Raw genomic sequence first — 12,267 nt, forward strand, 5'->3', positions numbered from 1 at the left:
CAGATAAGTTTCAGGAAAAGATGATTTTTCTTTCTGTAATTATGCCTTTCTGCTCTGGGCGTGTGTGTGTGCATGCGTGCGTGCGTGCGTGCGTGTGTGTGTGTGTGTGTGTGTGTGTTCAAGTGCAATAAAGTTCAAGATTGTGGAAGGATCCAGCTTTGGAATCCCTGGGGCATTTAACACATTTAACACATGAGAGAGGCAGTCATTCACTTACCAGAATGGCGCTCCACGGCGGGCACAGTGCCTCAGGCATGAGAACATATCTGAATGAGGGTAAAAGTCAGAGCTATATTGGCAGTCAGGGAGATGTGGGCCTGATTTCCATAATTCTGACTGGAGCATCCTCAATCCACTTTGATTCAAGTTGATCTCTGGGCCCTGGACCCCAGCTTCCTCATCTGAAAAGTAAGAGGATTGGACTAGATTAGTGGTTTCAGATATGCACGTCTGGAAAAGTGCTGTCTGTGTCGAAGTCAAGTCCATGGCACTCCACTCAGATACATTCCAATGGCTCCACGTTAGGCTACAGATAAAGTGCTCCTAACTGTGGGTAGCCAGGCAGAAAACAAAAACAAAAACGAAAACAGCCTGGCAGGTCCTTCCCTGCCAGCCTCAGCAGTCAGACTCCTGGGCCACCGTCATGAGTTTTGTTCCCTGATCTGGGGGAAGAAAAGAGAAGTTGCGGAAAATATGGTAAGCGGAGTTGCTCACACATTTCTCTGAGTGTGCTCAGGATATTACAAATTGAATGAAGTAGCGAGAATGTATGCTTTCCATCAATAAACCTCTTGGCGATTTTATTTTTGATGACAGTATTAATAATGAAGTGACAAAAAGGGCTGGGGAGACTCAAGCTCACTTTGTATTGCAGTGTAGCCCATATATACTTACCTTGATTGACAACTTGTGTCAAGAAAAATATTATCTGCAGCATAGATAATTAAATGCAACTTTACATTGTATTTTTATTTTAAAGTTTTAAAAAATGTCCTTTAAAATGAAAGTGTTAGATGGCCAACTGTCCTTTCCTGGAAAAGATGATTTTTCTTTCCAAGATTATGCCTTTCTCTTTTGAGGGGGTAGGGTGTTAAAACTATCATCCTTTTATGAAATGATGTCACAACTGATGGGAGATGTTTTATTTTTATTTTAAATTAGTTTTAATTGAATTACTTGGAAGAATAAAAGGTTAATAACCTCATGATGATTTCCCTCTTTAAAAAAAAATATTTCCCTGTCCCTGAAATACCAAAAAAAAAAAAAAGCCTGAAAACAATTTTAGAAAGAATTTATGCATTATATTCCTAAAGAAAGGGGGTATATTTAAAACTATTAAATAAAATACATGATTGTGATGGTTAATTTTGTGTCAACTTGCCTGGGCCACAGGGTGCCCAGATATTTGGTTGAACACTATTCTAGGTGTTTGGGGGATGAAATTAACATTTAAATCAGTAGACTGAATAAAGCAAATTGCCTGCCTTCCATGATAGGGGTGGGCCTCATTCAATCAATTGAAGGCCCACCTGCATAGAAAAAAGAAGGTTGGCCATCCCCAGAGTAAGGAGAATTTTTCCCACCTGACTACTTTCAAACTTGGATATTGGCTTTTTTGCTGACTTTGGACTTGAACTAAAGCATTAGCTCTTCCTGGGTCTTGAGACTACCTGCCTTCAGACTAGAACGAACCATCAGCTTTCCTGGTTTTCAGGACTTTGGACTGAGACTAGAACTAAACCATCAGCCACCCCTGGTTTTCCAGCTTGCTGACTCACCCTGCTTGATCCTGGGATTTGTCAATCTCCATAATCATTACATGAGCCAATTCCATATATACACAGAATAATATATACATTTATACATTTATAATATATGCATTTACACACACACACACACACACACGCGCGCGCGCGCGTGATTTATCCCTAACTCCCAAACCCAGTGTATTTAGAATCAACCAGGCTTCATTTCTTTTAATATAAGGCTTAAAAACATCACCAGAGGTCCCTAAATAGCTCATGTTAAATAAAAATAGCAACTGTTCTCTGAATCTACTTCCTTGGGATCTTTTGCCTCCTTCATTTAACCTCTCTGTTCTTTCTAACTAGAATGACCTCTTTCCCATTCCATCTTTCTATGTCAAAATCTTAAATGTTCTGGAGGGCCAATTTCGAATATCATTGCCAAAGGAAGCCTCTGTCCAGTCCGGCCTCCCCTAACTGCATGTGATCTGTAAGTCCATAGAGACATGAGCATCACTTCCTAGCATCACAGTCTGCTTTACTGTGTGCTTATCTGCATATTTCCCTTTCTTCCCTTCCCATTGATCAGACAGATGCACGAGAGCAAGAGCTAATGTCTTTCTCTTATTAGCACAGCTAATAAATATACGATGAGTTGAACAGAATTAAAGAGTTCTCCCTAGTTCACCCAACCCACATAGAATGCCTGGGCTATAAATTTGAACAGGAAATTTCAACACATCAAATGTCATCTCCTACTTGCTATTTCCCTACTTTGGACTCAGCACAAGCCTGAAATGGCCCTGTAGGAATTAGTTGCCTTTGTCTGGAGTCCTGAAAAGACCTGAGGTGTGAGTAGGAAGAAAAAAAAATAAAAGTTTTCAAATCTGAAAAACAGTAAGAAGTGTTGGGATGGGTTTTTCTGAGGTTTATGAGGAAGACGTGTTCACCACCACTTTATTTACTCAGGAAGCTCCTTCTTTCTGTAAGACAACCCTCAGTGGACATTCAGAACCTGGGGGCTACTCAAGGCGGTGGCCCTGGCAACCCACTAATTATAGACAGATATGCATACAGCTTAGCTTGGCATTCAAGGCTCTTTGTAGTCTCACCCTAACCTACAGTTACAATCTTTATTCCTCTTCCCCTTCGGCTTACCAACTTCAGCTCAGTGCAGCCGAGCCAACATCTACCATATCCTGCACTGTGTCAGGAGAACAGAAAGGTTTTGGGGATAACAGGATGGAGAAGGTCCAGGCCATATCTTCAAGAAATCAACATTAGGTGTTTCTCAAGAAGGAATGATGTTAACCAAATGGGAAACGGGGAAAGCAGATGCTGTTAGGACTCAGTCACAGTGCAGAACACAGTGACTCCAGACAGAACTGGACCTGATTGTCCTAAGTCCTATAGACGCCAAATGTCATGCTTTTAAAAATAGATTTATATTTACCTTCTAGGGATTATAATAACTTTTTAAAAATTATGTCTTTTTGTTTTATAGTAACCTTGGTCAAATTATTTCATATTTTCAAGCCACATTTATTCAACTTCACGATGAATGTTAATAAACATAGTAGCTTCTCAAAAAGTGTTTTATCAATAGTGGGTAAGAGTGCTCCAAAATTACCAAACATTATTTCATTTCCACCAGCTTGTGTACACATGGGGTAAAGCAGTGTTTGATAGGCCGTATTCCTACCGAGGGAAAAGGAGGCATGCATAAGAACCAAGACCTCCTCCAAGTCACATTCATGAATTGCTTGGTGACCCCACATGGATCACTTTGTCTTTCTATCTGTCCCTCATGCCTGATTTAGAAGACAAGCGATATTGTCTCTGCCTTATATCTACCTCCTCCAAAGACAGAGAAGATGATTTAGAGTCCAGGAGAAAGTGAGTACCTTTGGGAAAATGGAAGGCAAGATTTTTTTGTCATTCTCTATCTCTCATTCCTTTTGTTATTGTTGTTCTTTGCCAAGGACAGTTTTTCATGATGTGTTTTTGTTTTTTAAGGCTGGTAAGACCTCCAGCTTGGGAAGCGAAAGTACTTAACTGTTAGGATGACCTGGTTTAGATTTCAAACTTGGAGAAGCTTGACAAATACGTTGAGGACAAAAGATGTATGTCTACCTTAGAAGTAAGGACAGCACTGGCAGACAGCTGTCGTGGAAAAGACCCTGGGGTCAGGACACCTGGGTTTGAATTCCTGTGCTGCTTTTCATCAGCTATTTGACAGTGTGCAGATTAATTCACCACTCTGGTTCTTACTTTTTGTACCTAAAATAATATTTTGTCTATCTATCTATCTATCTATCTATCTATCTATCTATCTATCATCTATCTATCTATCATCTATCTATCTTATAAGGTTTCACATCCACATCAGCTCTCAGTGTACCTGCTCTTGTAGTTCATGCTCTTGGAAGATGACATTATGTTGAAGGCTTTACTAAAGCTCTATACATCTTTGAGGCCCCGTGGAGAAACATCTCTATCTTCTCTGCCATCACTCACTCCCATGGTGATCTAGTGTTTCATGGTCTCAAATACCGTCTACATGTTTGTGATTCTCATCTACCTGGATACTCTGCACCTCCCCCTGAATGTCTAACAAGCCTCTCAAACTTAACCTGCTTCATCTGGAATTATCCCCATCTCTGCACGTGGCCGCTTCTTCAGTTGTTTACCCTCAGAACCTTGGAATCTCTCTTGACTCCTCTCTCTGAAATCCACATTCAAGCTATCAGCAAATCCCGGGGGCTCTCTTTATTTTCATAATACATTCCAGAACCCCACCACTTCTAATCACCTCTCCTGTTATCATTCTGGTCCAAGACACCATTTGCCTTCACCAGGATTCTTGCAACAGTCCCCTGACTAGTCTCTGCTTCTGTACTTGCAAAAATAGAAACTCTTCTCAACGTGATGGCCAGTGCCATCCTACCTAAGAACAACTAACTAACTAACTAACTAACTAACTAACTAACTAACGTCCAATCTTGTCACTCTTCTGTCCAAAACCTTGCCAAGATGCTCCACTTGTACAGAGTCAAGCCAAAGTTTTACCATAGCCCCCCATGCCTCTCTGACTTCTGGCTCCTTCCAGTCCAGCTACACTAGTCTCTTTGCTGCCCTGAGTACTCTAGGCTCTCTCCTGCTCAGTGTCTGCACTCCAGTGGTTTTTTTCTGCTTTCAGTACTAGCCTCCCAAATAGTTCCATGTCTCACTCTCTCACTTCCTTCAGCTTTTGTTCAAATGTCACCTTCTCAGCAAAGCCTTCCCTGACTACCCCGTTTAAAACTGCACCCCAGTACTGGCCCTCCTGAACCCCTTCCCTATGTTTTTTTTTGTATCCATAACACTTTTGACCTCCCAACATTCTATGTTTTACTTACAGCTAGAGTGAAAACTCTATGAGAACAGGTTGTTTTGTTTTTTAGTCACTGATTTATTCCTCTGAACCATGCCTGGCCCCTCATAGGTACTTAATAAATATTTGTTGAATGACTGAACAGTGTATTCTATCCTGTAAATAAAGGTAAGGAGCATCAGTTCATGTACTCTGTTTTAAGAAAAAAATTTTAAGTTTATTTTTGAGAGAGAGCAAGCATGAGTGGGGGAGGGGCAGAGAGAGAGGGAGAGAGAGAAAATCCCAAGCGGTCTCCGTGCTGCCAGCCCAGGGCCCGACGTGGGGCTGGAACTCACAAACCGTGAGATCGTGACCTGAGCCGAAACCAAGAGTCTGACACTTAACTGACTGAGCCACCCAGGTGTTCCAGTTCATGTACTCTTAAAAACAACCACTGGGTACATTATCTTCCATTTACAGACTAATGAATGGAAGCTCTGAAGAGAGAAAACAGCTTGCTTATGTTTATACAAAGAGTGTGTGCATGGACAGATTAAATCAGGTCTCACAACTTTCAATCCATGCTCTTTCTATTATGTTATAAAGCAGAAAAGATTTGAAAAGCATCCTAAAATTTATGCTTAATTTTTTTTTTTTAATTTCTGGCCTTACCTCCTTGTGTATAGTTCCTTCAGGCTCCAGCATCTATCAGGATGTTTAGGTAAGAAAGGATTCTGTGCCCCAGCACACATCCTACAGAGATCTGTATGTGTGCTGAGCCTTGGCTCTGTTCCCAGACAGAGTCTTCTCTGTCCCTTCTCAACTGGACCATCAGAGCGTAGAAAACCAGGCTGGGGAGGGCTGGGCTTTCATGCAAACGTTGACAAGTCCCTTGGCTTCATGTCCCAGTGCCCGACACCTCATCCCCCTGTCAGGCAGGCTCCTGTCTCTAGGCTTCTGAAACAACTTTTTCCTTCCTTCACACAGCTTTTGTCTTCCTGCTCTTAGCTTGATGTTGTGTCTGGCCACACAGGCCATGTTGGCTATTTTTACTGACAGCAGCCACCAGCACATATGGTTCCCATTACCGCAAACTGTTACCTTCATTGAAACCAGTTTGCAAATGAGTGGACTGCAGACAACGGGGAGGTCAAGTCCACGTGGCCGCTCACAGGGCCCCCAGGATTGGCCTGGACAGGTACGTTGGTCTTCATGAATGTCCTTTAAAACCAAATTGGGTTGGACAAAATGCTGATTAATTACACAGATAGTTTTTTTTCCTTCTCCTTTTCCTCCATGCTCAATTCAGGAGGTTTTCGACAGGGTCAAGTTTCAAAGACAGGCCACTTTTTATAGAGAGACAAATGCGAGTTTTGTTTCTTTCCATCTTGGGAACTCACTCCAGGATGATATCTAGATGGGACATGATGCACGTTAACCCCTTGGGGAGTGACAACGACACGCAGCTGTCAGCGCCGAGGACACGAGCAGATGGCGGGATGTGGTGGATCCTGAGCACCTCCTGCCTCCAGAAAGATGGTTAGAGACACCCAGAGCTTCAGACAGCACCTCCTCCGGTGTGTAAAACACCCTGTCACTCACAAAACGTTCTCGAACGCATGATCTCACGGAGTCTTACAGCCTTGCTTCGAGATTGGGTTTTTCATTTCTATCTTAGAGGTGAAGCTTTGAGGAGCTAGATGGCTTTCCAAGGCTCTCTGGCTAGTAAGAAACTTCAGCCTGGAGCTCATGCCCCAACACCACAGTTGCCTGAGTGGCCTGAAACAAAACCAGGCAAAGCTTGTTCAAAGACATAAAGCTAGTAGCTTACAGCAGGGCCTGATGGGGCTTGTTTCATCGAAACTGGAAGTTGGCATTGAGACCCAGGCTCACTATGCCACTATAAAGCTGCTGCCACTCTAGCTGGATGACATCAAATGGATGTAAACAAAGGGCTTCTTCCCACAGGTGTTGTATGTCATCTTATGAAGGGCCAGGAGTTACGGTAATGCCCTGTGCACAAGCCCTCCAGAGCGGTGGGGAGGTGAAAAGGAGAGCTCTGGAGAAGAGACTGAGTCTGGAGGCAGGGGCCAGTCATTATAAGACTGCTTCCACGCTGATAAGCTGTGATTTGAGACCTTCCTACCAGGACTTCCAAGGTCTTCTGGGCTCCACTCCCCCTTGCCGACCAGGTTCCAGATCCGCTGTGTCCTTTTGGCTTCTCAGACACACACAGCTTTTTCCCAATTCCAGGTCTTTGAGCATGTTATTCTCTTCACCTGGAACACTCATCCCCTGTTCTTTGCAAGTCCGTTTCCCACATAAATGTCCCCATCTCAGAAAGTCCTTCCTTGGCCACTCCATTGGGTTGAATAGTGACCCTTCCCCTACCCCCAAATATGTGCATATCCCAATACCTAGAAACTGTGAAGGTGACCCTATTTGGAAAAAGGGTCTTTGCAGATTTCATTAAATTCAGGATCTTGGGATGACATCATCCTGTATTTAGGATGGGCCCTAACTCCGATGACAGGTGTCCTTAGTCCTTATAAGAAGAGGAGAGAATGTGGAGACACACAGAGAGAAGGCGATATGAAGACGAAGGCAGGGACTGGAGTAATGCAGGTCCAAGCCAAGAAATGCTGATAGCCACCAGAAGCTGGATGAAGCAAGGGACGATTACCCTCTGGAGACTCGAGAGTGCAGTCCTGCTGACGCTTCTGTTCTTTTGAAGCCATCAAGTATGTGCTAATTTGCTACAGCAGCCCTACCCGTGGAGTAAGTAAGTTCTGACTTTTCTGGGTTCATGTCACTCCCCAGGTCCCTCCACATTTCACGTCTGCCACGCTCCTCTCCCCACCGTCCCCTCCCTCCTCAGTTCCTTTACACATGCAGCTCGCTCTGCCCAGATGCCGCCAGCCCCTTCTCCACTCGGCAAACCCTAACTAGTTCTTTGAGACTGTGACACAGCCTTCCAATGGAAGCATAGCCTAGTTTCCGTCCCCTGGCCTATTGGTCCCGTGTCTGCTGTAGCATGTAAAGGAGGGCGTGCGATGCCTGAGCACTTGGCTGGCTTCCCAATAGGCTCCAAGCTCTTTGGGAGGCCAGGGCCAGGCCTCATTCCTGTCTGCAACCCAGCACCCAACACAAGGCCTAGGACTGAGAGTGCACTCCACACAAGGGCGTTAAATAATGACTTTTTGCAGAAAATGGCTATTATAATCCACTTTTTAAAATAGACTTTATTTTTTCGAGAACAGCCTAAATTTACAGAAAAATTAAAAAGATTGTACAGTTTCCGTATATTCTGCACCCCCGTTATTAACATCTCACATTGGTATGGTACATTTGCTTCAATTAATGAACCAAAATTGATGTCTTGATATTAACTATAGTCCATGTTTTGTTCAGATTTCCTTAGCTTTTACCTCATTTGTAGTTTTTGTTGTTCCAGGATCCCATCTAGGGCACCGCATTACATTTAGCAGTTGTGTCTCCTTAGGCTCTTCTTGGCCGTAACAGTTTCAGACTTGGCTTTTGATGACCTTGACAGTTTTGAGGAGTACTGCTCAGGTATCTTACAGAATATACTCCTATTGTAATTAAATGTTTTTCTCATGATTAGACTGGGGTGATGTGTTAGTAAGAGGAAGGTCTTACACACGTACAGTGCCACATCACATCATCACAAAATATCAAGGGTACATACTATCAACATGATTTATTACCATTGATACTGACCTTGATTACATCACTGAGGTAGTATCTGAAAGGTTTCTCCATTGTAAAGTTATTTTTTTCCCCCTTTTCCATACTCTGCACCCTGGAAGGAAATCACTACCAGCAGTTGCAATTTGTTCTTTAAGCTGTAATTATGCTTTGATTTACTAAGTGGTGCTCTAAATAAGGTCCACCATTGATTAATTGTCACAGCACTCTAAATGGGAAACTGAGGGTCAGAGGAGTTACATTATATTCCCAAGGTCGTACAGCTAGTAGGAATGGAGACAAATTCAGTTAGATCAGACTCCAAATGCCTTTTCTATACTGCTTCCCTAGAGTACTAATCAACTAAATCCTTAGCATGACCTTCCAAGTGTCCTGGGTCTTGCTTTGCAGAGAGTGAAATGGAAACCTGGATTGGGAGCAATAATTTACCATCTATGCTGTCTTTGGAAGCAGTTTAACATGCAGATCCATTCCGTGTACCAACATAAACCTCTTTATTGCCGCTCCTTCCCCCCACCCAGTACCATGAACAAGAGTCATAAACTCATGTCAGCTCTGCCTGGAACGGTGCAAGGATGTCAGACAATGGCTCTGGAAATCTAGCTCAGGTATGTAACACATTCAAAGCTGAGAGAAGTGGAGGGCAGAAAGTGCTTTAGGATTGTTGTCAAGGGTATAGGGAAGATAGGCAGTATTACATCCCAGAAAATCAGTAGTTAAGGGAGTTGGAGGCCCAGAGAGTGGTAGTGACTACCATAGGCTGGATCCATAGGGAGATATTGGCAGAGCTGGTACCAGAAACAGTGTCTTCAGTGTGGCTCAGGACTCTTTTTATTTGAGAAAAGTGGCCTCCAAGAAGCAAAGTCATGGTCGATCATTGTTCACACTCAGCAGGTTCCATTGGTAAGAACAGGGTCTAAGAAATGGGCTTTCCATGACCAGTGAGCTACTGTGTTCAGAGCACTTTGGCACCATTTGGGGAGCCAAACTATCCCTTATGAGCCTCCTTTGGGACATATAACTATCCCTTATGAGCCTCCTCTGTCCTCTGTGAGTAACTCCTTAGCCTCTAGGTTAACCAGGACTAAAAGTGTAGGACCCAGAATAGAGTATATAAAAAGATTGGAAACACTAAAGAAAAAGGGGGAGACTCAATGATCCAAGATCTGTTATCTTCCCTTCTAACAGGGAAAACATCTTACTTCTCCCTGAGGCCATTTCCAGAGCTTGGATGAGGACCAGTGACAGGATTGCAGGTCCACTGGTCTATATGACCATGAGCAGAAATCAGGTGACACAGATTGGATCCTTTTGTTTTTATAGGGTTTATGGGCTAACAAAATCAAGGGCTACAATTATAAGTCAGGGGCATCCAGAAATGTTCAGAAAAAATTCCTTTTAAGATATTTGTATAATAATAACCTTCATAGTACCAAACACGTGTAGAGAAATTTCTCTCTTATATCATCTCCTGTGTGTCTTCCAATGAATTTGACATGATTGTCTTCATTTCACAGAGGAATAAATTAAACCTTAAAGAAGTTAAGTCTCTTACTTAAGACTATGGAGGTAAAACTAGACTCTAGATTTCAATCCTGATTTTTTGACAATTTGATAGTGATCATCTCGGTCTCTTATTTCTGCTTGTAACACACACCTATTGATTCTAAATATCCCACGATTCAGTCTAAGCCCAGATATTCTAATCAGTAACAACTGAAGAGGCAGTTTCAGCAGATGGATGACATGTTCTATTTCTACAAATTGAATACTAAAAGTAGGAGCAGGAAGCTGAGGGGCTTGGGGGTGGGGGGTGGATTCGAAAGAGATCTTGTTGCTCCAGGGAAGGCTGAAGATGCCAGATGCACTAGGGAACTGGCTGAGGAGGAGGCAGAGATGAATATAGTATAAGTAAAGCTACCAAAAGAGCTGCAGTGAGTTTTAAGATGGGGAATGGAGTGGGCAGGGGTTTGATTCATTTCCACTAACCTATGAGTGCCCTGCAGCTAACCTGACACATGTGGATGTCAGACTAGTGCTAGTTGAAAGAAAGAGAGAGAGAGAAAGAAGAGGAAAGGAAAGGAAGGGAAGGGAAGGGAAGGGAAGGGAAGGGAAGGGAAGGGAAGGGAAGGGAAGGGAAGGGGAGGGAAAGGAAAGGAGGGAGGAAGGAGGAAGTAAAGAAAGAAAGGCAACTGAAGAGATAGGATGAAGCAGTCCCTAGTTTACCATCTTGGGACTTTCCTTTCTGGGACATATTTCAAACAAAGTTTTCTTCAAGTGTAAATATAAAGGCCAATCAATGCAGAAGGAATGTCCAGCAACAACGATAGACAGACACAAAGGGTAACTAGCTCAGTGGGCTAAGAGTGGGTGGGGAACTTCTTTAGATAATGGATCAAATGGATACAGCAAAAAGACAATGACATTGTGACAATAAAGTTTTGGAGACAATGACTGGACAACTGAACTTGTCAGTTCAGAGTGTCTTGAAGAGAAAACTCATAAGACTATAGGGATAGATAGAGATAACACACAAAAATGCAAATAATTGTGTAGAAGTCTAAGTTCCAAGTAATAATTGAACTTCAAAGTGAGAAACCTAAGAACAGGGAGGATTGTACAAGGGGTTTACAGGAAGAGGCATTTTACTCCCCCTCCCGGGAGGTTGTGGTGCAGGCGTTGAGTCAAGGAGCACTTGGAAAAGGCTCCCTGTTCACTAAAGGGAAGATGTGGAATACAAGGAAAATGAGGGTGGTTTCCAGATGACAAGCAAATTCCACCAGCCAGTAAATGAAGCCATTCACACTCCCTTTTTCAAGATTCCTTTTTGTTTAAAAACAAACTAAAGTAGCTCTCCTAATATACTGTTTCTGGTTACAGACGTGACAACAGACTCTGCTCACCTTCCCCACTTAGGTCCTTTCTCCCGTGCCTGGGACTCAGGGATGAGGAGGCTGTGGAGGGAAGAGAGCTGAGGTTCTTTGAAGAATACTGAGGGAGAAAAAACTGGTAAAGAAAACTAACTTTCCATGTGCTGGGCACCGTACGTCAGATTTTCACATGGATCATTTCATTTGATCCTTACCACTACTCTGTGACACGGGTGCATATATTTTGGGCGTAGAGTCGAAGAAACTAATGAAGTAATTTATCCAAGCTCACGTAACTCATTACTGATGGAGTGAGGATTCGACTCCAGGTTCTACGTTCGTAATTGCTGTGGTGATCTCAACCCTCTAGTCTTCACTGAATATCAGTGCAATAATGACTGATGTCAGTGAAGCACGTGTCACTTTGGAAATGAAAATCACTCAAACAAGAGATACCTAAAAACAACTGGAGAATACAATGCCTAGCACATTGCCGTATATACAGTAGATTTAAATCAATTACTTCCCTCCCTTTGCCTCCATCCCATACACAGTGCCCTAATATTAGCAC

At 43.0% G+C, this 12,267-nt stretch overlaps 1 long non-coding RNA gene across 2 annotated transcripts in view; it reads right to left on the minus strand.

Annotated features, from left to right (window-relative positions):
* Positions 1–395, minus strand: part of LOC128778627 (uncharacterized) — a 124,176-nt gene extending 123,781 nt beyond the window's left edge. For both annotated transcript variants that reach the window (XR_008424301.1, XR_008424300.1), the window contains exon 1: positions 218–395. This is a non-coding gene — a long non-coding RNA (uncharacterized LOC128778627). The remainder of the gene's footprint in view (positions 1–217) is intronic.
* Between the last annotated feature and the right edge of the window lie 11,872 nt (positions 396–12,267).

The sequence above is a fragment of the Panthera pardus genome, unplaced genomic scaffold (assembly GCF_024362965.1).
Source record: "Panthera pardus isolate Hobbes unplaced genomic scaffold, ASM2436296v1 HiC_scaffold_20, whole genome shotgun sequence".
NCBI classification, from domain to species: domain Eukaryota; kingdom Metazoa; phylum Chordata; class Mammalia; order Carnivora; family Felidae; genus Panthera; species Panthera pardus.